At 43.5% G+C, this 16,291-nt stretch overlaps 2 long non-coding RNA genes across 4 annotated transcripts; one reads left to right on the top strand and one right to left on the bottom strand.

Moving 5' to 3' along the window:
- The first annotated feature begins 9,157 nt into the window (after window positions 1-9,157).
- On the top strand, window positions 9,158-11,134 carry LOC127335222 (uncharacterized). The gene is made up of 2 exons (XR_007872671.1): window positions 9,158-9,426; window positions 10,654-11,134. It is a non-coding gene; the product is annotated as an uncharacterized lncRNA (long non-coding RNA).
- Window positions 11,135-11,424: 290 nt separating this feature from the next.
- LOC127335221 (uncharacterized) lies at window positions 11,425-14,822 on the bottom strand. 3 transcript variants are annotated; one of them, XR_011752457.1, is made up of 4 exons: window positions 14,479-14,822; window positions 14,225-14,359; window positions 13,428-13,631; window positions 13,096-13,340 (listed from the first exon to the last, which is right to left on the bottom strand). It is a non-coding gene; the product is annotated as an uncharacterized lncRNA (long non-coding RNA). The 3 variants fall into 3 exon arrangements; XR_011752456.1 differs by lacking the exons at window positions 13,096-13,340; window positions 13,428-13,631 and adding an exon at window positions 11,425-11,942; XR_007872670.2 differs by lacking the exons at window positions 13,096-13,340; window positions 13,428-13,631 and adding an exon at window positions 13,665-13,801 and having other exon boundaries at window positions 14,479-14,648.
- Window positions 14,823-16,291: the final 1,469 nt, after the last annotated feature.

Raw genomic sequence — 16,291 nt, 5'->3', positions numbered from 1 at the left:
GCGCGTGTTGGCGATGTCATGGTGGTCACGCCAGGCGTGATTGTGGTGAAAACGAGGGAAGGACGAGCTCGTGCGCGTGACGGGAGCTGCCAGTATCGCGGCGGACGTCGGCGAAGCGGGCGTCGTCTACAGCGTTCCCGCGGGCCAATGGCCGTGTCTGGGCGGTGGCCGGTGACGTCGTGAAGCAGGTGGTGCAGAGAGAAGGGGCTGAGGTCAACGGAGCCGTTCTGGCGACGACGTGGCCAGGCGCGTCTGCGATGCTTGCCGGGCGCGCTCTGGTGTGCGCGTGCACGTCTGGGCGTGTCTGGGCACGTCTGGTCTGGCGCGTCTGGTGCACAAACCGATCGAGCAGCGTGTCCAGGATGATCAGGAGAGTGTGAGGAAGCGAGGTGGCAAGGTGGTGCATGGTGGCAGGGTCCAGCGTGAGAGAGGGCAAGTGCATGTCCATGCCATGCCACGGCATGGCATGTCCTGGTCAAAATGGTGACGTCCCTGGGTACCAAACCTTTTCTATTGCGTTTGGCAAAACTCAGAGGGGTCAGAGAGGTACCAGTGATGACCTAGGGCTGAAGAGGGAGGCTATGATCCATTGGTTTATGCAATGTATGAGGTTGGCAGATTGTTGCTCACAAGGTGTTTGAGGAAATGGCCGCAAGAACTCCACTTTGGAATTTTTGGATGAATTTTGGTGGGTTTGAATCATATATTATTTGCAGTAGAATGGTGGTGGTGGTGGTGGTCAATTTGGAAGTGGTTTGCAAAATCACAAATTGCATATGATCTTAAATTTGTTTCAATGTCTCTACTTTGCTTGATCACCATTTAATTTTGAGAAAGAATTGGCAGGGGTTGTTTTGGGCAAAGTTGTTCATCTTGATGTTGTCTTGGATGAGGTGCAAATAATTGGCAAAGTTTAGTTTAGAAATCTTCCAAGACAGAGGCTCAAAGTAGGCATCAGGCTATAATTGTCACAAGTGACCATTAGTGCATGTGAGCTTATATTTCATTCAAATTTGATTTGATTTGATTTTCTTTGATTCCAAAAGTGTTAATAAGTGTGTAGTAACCATTTACAACAAATGGTGCAAGCCAAATTGGTCTAGGTTAAGGATTTGTAAAAATGGCCTAAACCATATGTGAGTGTGTGTTGGATTTTCTTATTTTTTTCTTCTTTCATTTTTCCTTGTGTTTGGTTGATCAAGTGATCATGGATTAGGGTTTTAGCACACTTGCAAACACACAAGCAATCATCATGGCAAATGCACACTAATACAAATATAAAAGGTGAGTTATATGCATAGCCCTATATGGAGATAAAAAGTTTTTGTTGGTTCTAAATTTTGGTATTTTGGAAACTCTCTCTTCATTCCTTTATTGAATTTTTAGGATGTTACAGTAGAGCTGTTGTGCCCAGAAACCATGTGTGCGGGCTTCCGTGCGGTAGCTAGGCAAGGAGCATCGTCCATGGATGGTGATGTAAGTAGTGTTTGCATGCCATGGTGGAGCAATTCCCAAAAGATGGGATCACTATGCACACACACCGTTAGACGATCCACTGTTTCGACACCTTTTTGTGACGAGAACCCTATATTTGAGAGGTCTAAACCACATGAACATGGGCATTCACACATGCAACATACAAAACCCATGGCTTGGAGTGGGTGGGATGACATGGTGCACCAATGCCCACAACATGGGGTCATCCCAGGGTTGGTAGCCCGCTTTGTGGCCTGGGTAGAGCCATTGTGGCCACAAACCATGTGTGTGGGCTTCCGTGCAGTAGCTAGGCAAGGAGCACATGATTTCGTCAATGAATGGTGATGTAAGTGGTGTTTGCATGCCATGGTGGAGCAATTCCCAAAAAAATGGGATCACTAGGCACACACACCGTCAGACGATCCATTGTTTCGACACCTTTTTTCTGGCGAGAACCTATATTTGAGGGGTCTACACAACCTGAACATGGGCATTCAGGCATGCAACATGCAAAACCCATGGCTTGAAGTGGGTGGAATGACATGGTGCACCAATGCCCACAAGATGGGGTAATCCCAGGGTTGGTAGCCCGCTTTGTGGCCTGGGTAGAGCCATTGTGGCCACAAACCATGTGTATGGGCTTCCGTGCGGTAGCTAGGCAAGGAGCACATGATTTCGTCCATGGATGGTGATGTAAGTGGTGTTTGCATGCCATGGTGGAGCAATTCCCAAAAAATGGGATCACTAGGCACACACACTGTCAGACGATCCATTGTTTCGACACCTTTTTTCTGGCGAGAACCTATATTTGAGGGGTCTACACCACATGAACATGGGCATTCAGGCATGCAACATGCAAAACCCATGGCTTGAAGTGGGTGGAATGACATGGTGCACTAATGCCCACAACATGGGGTCATCCCAGGGTTGACATCCAACTTGGTGGCCTGGGTATAGCCGTTGTGCCCAGAAACAACGTGTGCAGGCTTCCGTGAGGTAGCTAGGCAAGGAGCACATGCATTCTAGTGTGGATGGTGATGTAAGTGGTGGTTGCATGGCATGGTGGAGCAATTCCCAAAAGATGGGATCACTATGCACACACACCGTCAGACTATCCATTGTTTTGACACCTTTTTCTGGCGAGAACCTATATTTAGGGGGTCTACACCACATGAACACGGGCATTCAGGCATGCAACATGCAAAACCCATGGCTTGAAGTGGGTGGAATGACATGGTGCACCAATGCCCACAACATGGGGTCATCCCTGGGTTGGTCAAAAAAGTGCTAGAAAGAGGCTCTAAAGGTAGGGTAAACGGCCTCATTTGTAAGCAAGTTTTTTTTCAACCTTGTTTAAATGACCCAAATAAATTTCATACACATCTACTTTATATATATAAACTATTTTCGAAGATTTTAATTTTTTTAGATTTTCTCAGAATTTGTTAGAAATATTTGAATATACACCAATCTGATTGGCTGGACTCTTTTTTTTCTCAACACGGGTGGGGGTTCCGAGCGGGAACGCTAGGTGGACCGTTGGGCCGTGTTGCGGTCTTGCCTTGTGTCCAATGTGCAATGCGCCTGCCTAAGCCTGCAAGCGCGGGAAGCAACGACGACGGCATGCATGCGCCCGGCAGCAGTGACTCAGCTATACATGCATGAGTCATTACGCACGCGTCGCCACGACGTCGCCATGAATGAGCCACAAAGCCCCGTTTCAGTGCGGTTGATTCAGCTGATAGCAGACGCGCCCCTCTTTTCAGTGTGAAATGACAACGACACGCGACACCCCCTCGTTTCATGTGCGAAACGGCAACGGCTACATGCACGCGCCACTCGCGTCGTTTCATTGCCAAACAACCATCTTTGTCTCCCACACGATATTTTTCTAGCCTATTTATACGTCTACATTCCTCTCCCACACACCACCCAACTCCACTCCAGACACGACGCACCCAAAGCGAGCCCTCCATCCTTTCCAAGAACCCCAAAGCACCACCAGAAGATGCAATACGTCGGACCGACCTACGTTCGGCCATATACCGTGCAGGAGCTGCGCTACCCGCCAGGCGTCCTCGTCGAGCGCACGCTCCGTGTGTGGGCGCAATCCAGGTGGAGGGGGGCCGTCGAGCTCGCCGACGCATTCTTCACCGCCGGCTTTGCCCACCTCCCACCGGGCTCGCCGCCGATGTTCCACCTCGACGAGGTTTGTTACGGCGTCAGCCTCAAGTTGCTCACGGTCACCCTCACCAACCCGTGGGACGCGTACGAGCTCCTAGGCCAAGTGTTCTAGTGCGGCTGCGAGTCGATTTTCTTCACGACGTACAACATCTTCACCAACTGCGAGTGCATCTTCCCCACCGAAAACCAGATGCATTGCCTCCCCTACGAGGGGTGAAGTGTTGAAGACGGTGGTGAAGTAGCGCGACCAAGGTGGAAGAAAGTTGAAGAAGAATTTCGTGAAGCTTGTCATGCATGTTTCTTTACTTTTTAGTTTTATCGTGTTTATTTACTATGCCGTGTTTTCATATGTTGTACCGACGGTGGTACTTGTTTGCATCCTTGTTTATGTAATCTAAGTCAGTCTTTATGTGTGTTCAAAACTGTTCATCCCCAAATGACTACTCTGTCTTGTACCAAATTGTTTAGAAAACCCAGGAAAAAATATATAAAAAGCATAATAAACCAGGAAAAAAATATCTAATCCACTAAGACAAGACTTTTAGCTCTTTCCTTATTTTTTAGTTTTTATTCATATTTATTTCAAATTTAGTGTTAAGACTCGCTAATTTTGTCTATACATACAGCCAAAAATAGAAGGGAGGCTGCATATTGAATTAGTGAATTTTATATAATAGACGAGCACAAAGATCCGTGCGTTGAAAAATGGTCGTGCCTAAATATCATTCATGTTTGTTGAAAAATGTACAAACATACGTTTTATAACCTTACCAAAGTGATAAACTAATTATAGATAGCTTTCTTCCTTGTCAGTATCAATATTGTTCTATCCGTCCCACCGGTTACCAGAGTACCCCTTTGCGACGACTTCCCACGAGGTCTTTGGTTCGAGTCGCAGCAACACCCCTTTTTTGCTTCACTTGTTGATATTTTATATGTACCACCTGAACTAGCCTAATGGGCCTAATTGGATGGAGATGGACCATTAGTCAAGTCTAGACTGGGTTGTTTGCTGCGAGTGTTGTTGCTGTGAAATGAGATATTTGTTGCTGTCAACTGAGAGATTTGTTGCGTCAAGCGAGTGTCACATAAGATAACAACTTCAGCCTACTGCCAACACGCCGTTTTTATTTTAGATTATCAGGGTTTTCCCCCATTTGCACTGAAAAAATCAATAACAATTTGCTACAAAACCTAGGGAACACAGCAGAGTAAAACCTCTCTTCTCTTTTTCTTGCCCTGAAGCAAAACTGACAGTACATTTCCTTTAAGCAAACACTTACTTAGGCAAAATCTTTCTCACTACATCATGCTAACATCTTGCGCTCTTCGCGTGTTTTTGCCTCAGAAACATCTAAATTCAGTCATTCCAAACAACAATGGTCCAAAGTGCCCACTTATTACTGTGCATCCAAGTTCGAGAAGCACTTATTAATTCATAAGTATGGATGAACAAGATACACAATCTCATCCTCATCATCAAAAGTATCCAAAGGAAGCACAAGCATATATACTAAGCACAAGCATATATAGTAAGCACAACATACACAACAATAAGCAAGGGGGATCAAACACACATGCTTAAACACATAAGCATACTTGGAAACATAGTTCAACACGACATTAACCCAAGTTCAACACGACACGATACGATACGACAGAGTTTAACACATAGTTCGCACACAACATAATAAACATGTAGCAGGTAGGTATCAACACCTAAGAGACGACATCATCCTCCGCATGTTCCTACTGCCTGGAGGTGTACTTCTTGAGGAATAGGCTGTAGGCGACATGCTTGGTCCTGATGTGTGCGGCTGTCTGGCCGCTGCCAACACCGGTGTAGGTGGCATGCAGGTACATGCCGAGGAAGTCCGACGGCAGTTCCTTGCGGTTGCACCAAGGGCACTTGAACCTCCCTGGACCAAGAAGATAGGGAATGGCCCCAGCCCTAAGCTTGCGGAGAACGTGCCTGCTCCTCTTGTCCCTATCCTCCTAGCCGGAACAAACTTCACCCGAGGGATCCTCCTGTTAAATGAAGTAAAGTAGGTTAATTAGATGCATTTGCATACAAACAATGTAATGACTTTAAATAGAAAAGGAATGAGAACAAAGCAAAATAATGATTTGTAGAAATGCACATTAGTTACTAACTATACATAGCACATCTAATTTAAAGCTTGAATAAATAAGTAAGTAAAGCAATAATGCACATTAGTTACTAACTGTAGATAGCATTTGTAATTTAAAAATTGTATAAATAAAACATTATAGCAATAATGTGAATTAACCAGTTAACAACTTTTGTTCGAATTGATGGAAATAAGTGTTAAATTAATATGACAAGAATCTCTTAATCACATGGTTAGTGACATAGGCATCCCTGATGGGTCTGCCGAAGATAGTACCCGGGGTTTAATGAAAGCCCATTACCCGAAGTTTATGAAGCCCGGAAGCCCATGAAGACGTCGACTATGGCAAGTAGAGATAGATTAAGAATATAGAGATTTGTAACTTTACGGGACGGATTCAAAGAGTCTCCCGACAATTGTAACTTGTGTAATACGAAACCCACGGCTCCGCCTCTTATATAATGGGGAGTCGAGGGACAAAGATAGGATAAATCTTATTGTCAATCCAACCCTAACTTTTATCAGTCGAGCACCTTTTCGGCTGAAACCTTCGAGATCTACTTGCCCTCTACTTCCGCGAAACCCAAGTCTACAACTTGTAGGCATTGACAAGTTAATACCTGTCAATTGGCGCCGTTTGTGGGAATTAGAGGCGACAAGGATCTGATCTCGATGGCATCGTCAACATCTTTGGCAACATCGTCAATAGCAAGCAACACAATGGATGGAGGTAAACAGATCGAAACTGGTCTTGTCGATTTTGTTCCTCACCCTCCCGCCCGTGTGGATGCATATGCGTATCTGGAGGAGCCAATGGCCGCAGTAATCATAGTAATTCATATACCAACTAATGGCCACAGTAAACATGATAAATTCGTTACATTCCTTTTGGAAATCATATTACAACTAATGGCCGCAGTAAACAAGGTTATTCAGTTGAACAATTAAAACAACTATCAAGAATGTCATAAACAGAAAGTTCAAGTGAGCAAAATTAGCATGATTCTTTTATACATAGACACTGTTAAACAATGGAGCAGTGCCTTATTATGACAACCCTGTTGCTCAACTCTCTCTGATCAAACCTAGCAAATTCAGTATCCATGCTCACGGATAGCAATGTAAACCTTATGCAAGGGGTTAATTAGCTGCTATTGCATACATGGGTTAATTAGCTGCTATTGCATACATGGCTACATAATTTTTTTACCTAGTGCTAACCCCTTGCATACATGAAGAAAACATCTGATGATACATTTCATGATAAGGGATGCACCCCAATTTCATTTAACACAAACTAGTTAATTGCTACATTAGCAACAGCACAAACCAATCCAAGCTGCAGCCAAATAAATCCTCCACATACCTCACCGTGGTCGTCCCCTAAACTAAAACGTACTAGAGCAAAAAAATCATAAGATGAACCAACCAAGAATGAAATGGAACCGTATTTGGGCACCCATGTGGATCTAAAAAAACCCTCCCCATGACAAGACAGTTGATATCTAAAGCAAAAAAAATTGGTTGAGAGGTTGACAAATATACCTCGGACCTGTCGTCGGAGTCTGATTCGTCGAACGTCGGCACGTCGTCCGGGCAGTTGATCTTGAGCCCCGCCGCCTTCCTCTCCCGCCTCTCCCGGTTCTTCATGTTCTTCTTCTTGCACCGCCGGATCTGCGCCTCCATCTCGTACCGACGCTTGTTCTTGGCCGGGGCAGCCACCGCGGAGCCGAATCGCGACGGGCCCCAAGAGGAGCTCAGATCTGCGGCACCTCCGGCCGCCGATGGTGCCGCCCACTTGGTCTCCTCAGACGCCGCATCCTTCCCCTTCCCCTTCTCTACATGCCCCTTCTCCATGGACGACCGCGAGCGCGAGCGAGAGCGAGAGCGAAAGAGTGCTCTGCTGTTCGTGACCTAGCTAGGGTTTTTTCCCGATTTGGGGATTGATTTGGATGGAAGTGGTTTCGACTGAAGATGACAGGGGAAAAAGTAATATATACGAGCGGAGGTTCGGTCGTGGCCGCGTGTACACGTACGATACACAGCGTTGCGGGTCATACTGGATTCTACGTGGGCCGTACGAACCAACCCAAACCCGCAGTAGTTTTTCGGAGGATGATCCTGCCCCCAGTCCCGAACCGGTATCGCTGCATCCTGACCGTCCATGTGTTTTGACGACTTGGCGACTTTGGAGAGGGTGCGTACGGAAGCAAAAGCGTACAACAAAAAATATAGGGATCAATAATTTCTATATAAAGAGAACCAACCTAAGATTGGGTGGTTAGAAGGGTGGTTGTACCCAGTTCACCAGAGTTCAAACATCAGGTTTTAATATATGTGCGTGTCATAAAGGCGGAACATTTTTTCAGTGGGGAGGCGGCGTTTCCGTCGACACCGAGGCGTATGTGGTGACTTCATCAATTTTAAGATCCGATCCGCTCAACACTGTCTTCCGGAGGTGATCATAGGAGTAGGATATGTGTATACGTTCGTAGAGGTAAGTATATGCGCGTGTATGTGAATATCTGCGTTCGTACTGTTTTTTTAAAAAAAAATCTACAGAAAGTGTTGTGTGTTTCTATATGCTGACAGCACGGCAACCCTGACAAGGATGCACCTTAAGTAGGTTCTCTTGTAATAATGTCCAAATGTTCCAGGTCGTACGGAACATCGTGTATGCGTGAAAGAGAATATGATGTCTAGAGACTAGAAACTGCATGTTCGTGTATGCGTGAAAGAGAATATGATGTCTAGAGACTAGAAACTGCATGTTAAAAGTGCGTATCGTCCTCGTCTTTCACAAGCCTCTCTCTGACACTCCTTTTCGTTCCCGAGAAACAACTTAGTTACAAACAGTTGATGAACTTATTGATCCTTCGGGGATTCTCACTGCTCGCCTGAAGCCCTGAACCAAACTAAGAAGAACATCGACACATCTATTATTCATGTGCGAGCGTTTAATTAATCACAAAACAATATTGCTAGAGCGACAATAACCTATCTACGTTCATTACACCATACGGATTGCCGCCTCTAAACTGTTCAACGAAAAGAATAAGGCCAAGAGCGAAGATTAAGAGTCCCACGACGATAAGCAGCATCGCCAAGAGGAGGCCGAGGAGGCCGAGGAGAGGAGGCAAACTATCCAAGCTGCCCACCTGCCCCACCAGCAGGCAGAGGGTGAAGCAAACGATCGTGGCACCCGCGGAGCCGAGAAGGAAGATCACCGCGAAAATGCCAATCTAGCGGCACCGTGACCTACCGGTCATGGATCGACCATCCGAAACCGTCGCGATTGGTGCTCTTCCGATACGCCCGACACCGTATTCGTACGAGCTAAAGTAGTATTGATGGGGTATTTGCTAGTGGGTCCAATGCGGGCCCAGCAACGAATTTAATCCGCGGCGAACCAGCGACCGGCCATCCTTCCTCGTCTCCTCCCCCTTTCTTCGAGAGCTCAGGTGAGTGGGAGCTTGACGAAGGCGACAGGTGCAATAGCTTGCTCCACGGTGGTGACGGAGTCGTCGGCGTGGTCTGGCGAGGCGAGTGGTACGACGGGATGCTGGAGCTTGATGGCTTCGTTGGGTAGGCCGTCTAGGTCATCGTTTCCGATTTAGATCTGGGCTTCAGTCTGGTAAGTTTCTTGCTTATTTAGTGTTTGAACAGGCGTAGTGGAAATTGCCAAAATCTATTCTGTTCTGGTTAGTACTTTTTCTTGTATTAGCGAAATCTGTTTGTTTATGGTCCCGGTTGCCATTGTTAGGTTCCCATTAGACAAAGAACATGAACACATCTCGAACAGAGCGCAATATGTTCAGAGACTTGTGTCCGTATTCTGTTCCATATAGAGACTCGGGAAATTTAAGGATCAACTTACAAAGAGTTGCGTACACACAATTGAGAACTTAAGCTTATATGCTACTGACGGAAGTACATGCGTTCAAATCTCCCTCTTAGGCAGTGGCGGAGCCAGCATATAAACCCAATGAAATTTGATTAGTCTCTTTATAATCACTACATATTTACTACTCATTCATACTCTGAACCTACTATTACAAAGCGATGAACCCAATCAAAAATGTTCTAGCTCCACCTCTGCTCTTAGGCCATGCCTAACATACCAGTCCAGGTCTCCAGGAGTGAACAAATTAGTACCCTAGCCGGAAAAAAATCTTCTCTCACAATGCCCCAGGGCTAGAGGCTTGAGCTGATCAGAAAACTATTATTTTCCTTTGCTATCCAAGCTACTAGATTATGGGATGCCTCTGCAGATAGCCAATGTCAGCGTTCATCGTTGGCGTTACTGTAGGCCATTTCTTAGGTGGTTCATTTTTTGCTCTACTAAGGATGGATTTATTACTTCTTTGAAGATTGCCAACGTGTGCTGTGTTAATCTGTCATGCACCACAGGTTGCTTGCATTTAAATCATCGCTACCAAATGGTAAAGTTAATGTTCCTGTTTGTTATATTTAGTGATTTTGATTTTGATTTATGTATATTGTCTGTTTCCTGTCTTACTGCCTTGAACTCTAATCTTCTTAATTTAAAACTGCATTCTTTTGCATAGGTAGTCCTTGGTTTTGAGCTGCAAGGATTGTCGCTGTATGAACAGTGGTTTTTTCTTTACCAAGCATAACTAATTTCTTTTATTGTTTACTAAACACATGCGCTTCTAGTTTATATTCTACATTATTTAATACAAATTGTGTGAATTAGTTTTTATGGACAATGTAGCTGATTAACATTGAACTGTTCTGTTAACTATTTGCCACAAGTGGCTGCTGCCCTATTTATTGTTCCATGGTAGCTATGTGCTGGTTGAATTACCGTGTTGCTTCTAACCAATCTATATTTGTCAAGGGTGTAACGACAGATTGCTTTATTATCAGCTCGATAAGGTTTTTTGCGAGAGCTGACAAGATCTGCTTGGAGCAAGCTGCCGCATATGTTGCAGTGAATATCAGGTTAATCCAATTCCTGGAAGAAGTTTGAGGCTTAACTGCAGCAAACTTCGTAACATCCAGCTGATATGAGTAAACGGTGCCACGAATTCAGCAAAGCTGGCCCTGAATGAGATTACCCTTGTCAAACTTTCAAATGTAATACTGTATATCAGTTTGGTTAGGAAGTTACAGAATGTTGTACGAGGAAGTACTCCAGTAGCCTAATTATAACTTAGTTACGTGATCTTCAATATATCTGATGTTTGTGTAATTTGAGAACTGCAACTCCTTGGGAGCAAACCTCAAGAAATCAGCTCTTCGTCCAAGTTTGTTCCTAAGGTCGTGATCACGTTATCAGTTATAAATGCACCGTGATGGTTGCCGTTCTGGGCTACTGATGATGCATAAGCTCTGTTATTCTAGCAATGTATTTCTACTGCATTGTTATCCATGCAATGAGCAGACATGCAATCACCTGTTCATAATCAAGAACGTGCAGTTCTTTGTATAAAAACCATGCAAGTAAACTTGGAGGGACAAATCAGTGGGAGATATGCACTAACTGCAAGTTTTTCTCTCATTTCATTTGAAAACAGAGCACTGGAACCGAAATAAATGTCTAGCAAAAATACATCAGTGAAAAAGAGACTTGCCTACAAACCAATTCATACATCAACTTAAATTATAGTTCTGAAATAATAGAGATGATCATAAATATGAAATACTAGCAGATATCAAACCCGCACTTGTTTGGGCACATATACATACATCACAGAGTATGGATAAATAACAATTGTTTTAAAAGATAGGAATTAAGTATCAATACATTATGAAGCTGGAACTATTTTCCTTTATGCTTCCTTTTTTTGCTGGTTCCATCTCCTTTCGGTCTGTCAACTGTCGGGCATGTCCTAATATCATGGTTCGGGGACTTGCAGGCGCTGCAGAATCTTGTTTGATGTACTCCAGCTCGCCCACCTGGTGTATCCACAACAGGGGACACCTCTAATGGCTTCTCTTTTCGCCGGACGTTGCTGTCAAAATGCGAAAACAGTCTTCGATTTGACGGTCGTCCTGATTTCCTTTTTATTTCTGGAGCTTTGATTGATCCAACATCTATCCCAATATTTCTCACTCTGTCATAGATTTGTAATCCTTCGGATGAATATTCACAGGAATCAGCACTCTCGGAAATATCAGGAGCATCTACATTTGAGGTTGCACTTCTTTGAAATATGGTTTAGCCCATTTGTCTCTAACCTCATAAGCCCTTATCATGAAAGGGTTGTCCTCTAGGCCATACTTACTTATGATGTGCTCCCAACCATTTTCAAACTCCTCAACGGTTAGCATGTGGTTGACTAGTTTGTTGAAGTCCCCTGCGAATGTTTTATGAGCTTTATGCACATGGCCGAGAGCTTCACCAGCCCGACGGAGAACATGCCATTTGCACCACCTGTGGGTTGTTTTCTTCAGGTTTTCCCGGATAGCAATAGTCATGGCTAAGCACTGATCTGAAAAATATAAATTGTTATGGATAGATAAATTAAAAATCCTAAACATGCATTGAGCATCCATTTCTAAATTACAGTTACCCGTGAGAATTGTTGAAGGGGCTTTGCCTCCCATCATTGCAATAAATTCTTCAAAAGCCCATTTGAAGTCAGCATTTGTCTCATTGGTAAGCAAAACTCCAGCAAAAATTACACTCTGAAAGTGATTATTCACGCCAACAAACATCCCAAATGGCATTTTGTATATGTTAGTATCATATGTGGTGTCAAATGTAACAGCATCTCCAAAATACTGATATAAAGATCTGCTCCGGCCGCTTGTCCACATAAGAGATTTCAAATTTTCGTTGTCATCTAGCTGGACAGAGAAGACAAATCTCGGATCACTTGATATCATTTCTCTGAAACTCTCCATTGTTTTCTTGACATCGTCCTTTAAGGCATCAGATGCAATAGAAGAGCAAAAAGTCCTGAGTGTCTTCTTGCTGAAGGGTACATTTCCCATTGACCCAAATACACTGCCCAAAACCAAATTCACCCTACTTAGACTGACATTGTTCTCCCTTAGGTGACGTATCCATTCCTTTGTATGCTTGTCAATGTGACGGTGAGATGATAGGTGTTTCTTTTCTCCACAGCTTTGTACCAACTGGTGATTGTGTTCACCAACGAATACTTTTACATACCAAGTGGAGTCATCGCAGATTGCAAGTCGGATCATCGCTTTGCAGCCGCATCTAGTTGTGGACAATTTAGCAACTTTCTCTTTACCCTATTAATCAATACAAAAACACGCAAGGATGTACTTTGTTAACCGTGGATCAACACTAATTTAGTTATAACCGGATATATGATAAAAAATACCTCTCGTTGGCATTTATATTCCTGATTGGTACGAACTTTTTTTGTGTTTGTGTAGTTATCACCGCAGCGGATACTGAATCCAAGAACCCAGGAGTACATATTGTAAAACTTATAAGCATCCTCGCAAGTATCAAATCTCATCCCGACTTCTGGTTTGAACATGTCATAGGACTTGTCTTCGCAGTATTTCCTCACGGAAACTTCTATTGTTTCTGATAGATTGTCACTACAAATATTCCCCAAAACCCAATTTTACTCTAGTTGTGGATATGCAATTGATACGACACAATTAAATTACAATGGAAATACATACTTTTTTGCAGAGGAAACCTCCTGAGGGACTGATTCTGCATCAGATTGATTGAAAGAGGAAAAACACCTTGACGTGTTTGAAGCACTTCCAGCTTCAGAATAACAACCATCATTTTTATTTGAATAGCTATTGTAGAAAGCATCTGTTTCAATTGATTCTTCTGGTAATTGGTTTGGGGGAATAAAATCCATTTCACCCACCTCGCTAATGGAAATAACAAAAACTCAGTGTTAAGGAAACATCGGCCTCTAATTAACAAAAAATGTTTCACTGTGATATTACCCTAAGTGTATCAACAGTAAAGGCTCGAGACATAGGCTTTCGACATATGAGAAGGAAAAGGTACAAATAAGAATATCTCCAGGTTATGAAGGCTGCAAGTGAAAATTAAGAAATTTAGTTGCTTATACTCTAAGCTCCAGTTTTGGAAAAATACATTTGTTAGATCTTACTTCTACACTCCAAGTTCTATGTACTTGAAGAGGTTTGATAAAATTAAGGAGTTCAAGCATGCGTACATAGACAAAACACTACAGATGAGAACAAGAAATATCTATATCAGTGTGCAGTTTCATTCTGTATGGAACAACATGTTTTACTACTAGAATTATACCATAGCAATCTGGACAGGTTGATAATTATATGCAGACCATTACAAGGTAATGTTAGGAGAAAAATGTTAATCATACTGATTACAACCGGAAACGAGAAATTTCTATAAGTGACTGCAGCTGTATTGCTATATTCATACTACACCTAACAATTTCAGCTATGTGCTAACAAGAGAAATGGCTTACTCTTGTTCTGGAATTGGTTGAAGCTCGACTCTGCTCAAAAGCTCCATGTACGATAACTCATTGGATTCGAACTGTTCATCTCCTAACAACATCACGGATGAACACCCAAGTTCATCCCCACTGGCGCCACTGCCCCTACACGTCCGCGGTCCGTGGCTTCCAACAATCAGCAGGAGAGGAATCAAAGGAAAGGATGCCGTTCGCCGCTAGATATTTAATCTACAGATAAATATGCACAGTTGAGTAAATCATACCTAGGATTAGGCATTCCAATGGACTCGACGGCGCTGGAGAAGAAGGCTGCCCGTCACCGGTGGCAGAGCGACGCCATTGTGGGGAGTGGGCGAAAGTGAAGCTCCCGGCCATCAGATCTAGAGCAATAAAACGGGCCAACAACCAAAGCGCGGGACAGGTACAGGTATCTTTATTTCGAGCCGGCCAGGTACAGGTATCTCGATACGTATTCGCAGGACCATATACAGGTAGTGCAGATATACCGAATAAAAAACAAATTGAGCTCTTGAGCAGCGCGAATCGCGAACAGAGAAGCGGACGGTCCCAACGTGACCGGTAGGCCACGGTGCCGCGAGAAAAACCGCGTTGAGATCACCGCCCACCTGCTGCACTCTCGGGGCTCTGCCGTCGCCACCACCGCCTGCTGGACGTTGTTGGCCATCGATCTTATACGCGCGTGTCCGTCAACCAAGCTATAGCTAGCTTCACGTCCCCTCAATTGGCCGATCGCTACATGCACTGATTTATATTTATCTGTTTGTTGGGATATGTGGATGAATCGACCGGCGTGTCCGTCTCCAGTTCGTACGATTCCTGAATCCAATCCAATACCACCACCTAGCTTATCTCTCTCCCGTACATCCTGGTCTAGGCCCAACAAGTCCATTGAGCTCATGGGCCGTGCCGCTGTCACGTACGCCAACGAAATTAGATTAGGCGAGAACGGGGAAGAGCTAAATTAAAGGGGAGTGCTGAGCTTCCCGGAGATCAAATCTCCCGATCCTCCATGTAGACAGCCGCACTATATGAAAATAGCGCACAAAAAAATGGCGCACTACATGATGTTTACCGTGAGCCACCGCACGGCAAATAAATCGTGCGCACCGGAAAGAACACACGGCAAAGAATAAAGGCACGGTAAAAACTGGCTCGAGCGCGACAAAGAAAACATGCGTTGATGGCCGGAAACCCTTACTAGTAGAAAAATGGCCTTTAGTCCCGGTTTATAACGGGTTTTAGTCTCGGTTGTGCAACCGGGACTACCCTCCCTTAATCCCGGTTGCTTACAAACTGGGACTAAAGGTCCATCCGCGTGGGTTCCGTGCGTCGAGGCGAAAATATCTCCCCAGGTTAATTTTTCTAATTTTATTTTTTTCTCTCCATTTTTTTCTTTTTTTCAGAATTTCTATTATTTCAGTTATTTGCATAGTCTAGTCTCTATCTCTAACTACATTTATCTCTAGTCAAATTACTTACTCGTGGTCAAATTTCCCGCTCGGTCACCCATCCTTTCACTACTCTAGCACTAGCACGCTTAACTTCCGAGTTCATCCCGTCCCGCATCCAAATGCTTCGCGCGCATGTATGTGATACAACTATCATATCAATCATATTAACATGTTGGTCGATGTCACATTTCTTTATTGTTTGAATTTTAAATAATTATTTTAATAAACAAAATTAATGATGTAATAATAATCTTGAATAAATAAATAAACATTAACTTTTTAATATGTATTATTTTTAATTTTTTTAATTTTTAAATATTTTTTTGCTAAACCTAAAACCTAAAAATTTGAAAATCTAAAAATTGGGAAAAAGTAATAGTAATCTTTATGCAGGATGAAATTATTAATTTTATTTTTTTAAAAAAAATATATATAATCTGTAATTTATAGCAAAAAACTAAAATCTTCCTGCTTTCATATTTTCGTTTAGAATTTTGAGAATCTAAAATTTGGCTAACCGGGTAAACCCCGGTGAATTCGGATGTAACTTTTCCCACGATGATTTTGATATATTATACGTTTTTTTCCGACGTCGTATACATTT

The sequence above is a fragment of the Lolium perenne genome, chromosome 2, assembly GCF_019359855.2.
Source record: "Lolium perenne isolate Kyuss_39 chromosome 2, Kyuss_2.0, whole genome shotgun sequence".
In the NCBI taxonomy this organism is placed as follows: Eukaryota; Viridiplantae; Streptophyta; class Magnoliopsida; order Poales; family Poaceae; genus Lolium; species Lolium perenne.
The sequence above is the reverse complement of the archived record's forward strand: the minus strand, read 5'-3'. Positions and strand labels throughout refer to the sequence as shown.